Raw genomic sequence first — 708 nt, forward strand, 5'->3', positions numbered from 1 at the left:
ATGAGGTACAGATCTTGCACGGACCCCGGACGAAAAAAAAGCAACAACAGACAATATAAAACCCATACGATGTAGATTAAAGTTTCTAATAAATGAAGAGAAGGAGGACAGATGCCAGAGGATCAGAGGCCTCTCTGTACCAGCTTGTGCCCTCCTTAAAGGACTGATGCCACACAGTGTGCTTACCTGTCTTCAGCACTGGGATAGGGATTTCTCTGGAAAACCCGTTCCAGCTCCTGCAGCTGTGGCTCAGTAAATCTGTCGCAGAGGCAGAGGTGGTGGCGGGGCACCAGCGCTGGCACAGGCTGTACATTAGACACTGAAACTGGCATAGGTTGTACACAGGGCATCATAACTGGCACAGGCTGTACATGGGGTACTGTAGCTGGCACAGGCCGTACACGAGGCACTGTAACTCTCATAGATTGTACATGGGGCATTGTAACTGACACAGGCTGTGCATTGGGTCCTGTAACTGGCACAGGCTGTGCATTGGGTCCTTTAACTGGCACAGGCTGTGCACTGGATACTTTAACTGGCACAGGCTGTGCACTGGGTCCTGTAACTGACACAGGCTGTGCACTGGGTCCTTTAAGTGGCACAGGCTGTGCACTGGGTACTTTAACTGGCACAGGCTGTGCATTGGGTCCTGTCACTGACACAGGCTGTGCATTGGGTCCTGTAACTGGCACAGGCTGTGCATTGGGT

At 51.8% G+C, this 708-nt stretch overlaps 1 pseudogene; it reads right to left on the reverse strand.

Moving 5' to 3' along the window:
• LOC116091259 overlaps window positions 1-708 on the reverse strand; it is a 4,250-nt pseudogene that overhangs the window by 2,895 nt on the left and 647 nt on the right.

Source organism: Mastomys coucha, chromosome X (genome assembly GCF_008632895.1).
Source record: "Mastomys coucha isolate ucsf_1 chromosome X, UCSF_Mcou_1, whole genome shotgun sequence".
In the NCBI taxonomy this organism is placed as follows: Eukaryota; Metazoa; Chordata; class Mammalia; order Rodentia; family Muridae; genus Mastomys; species Mastomys coucha.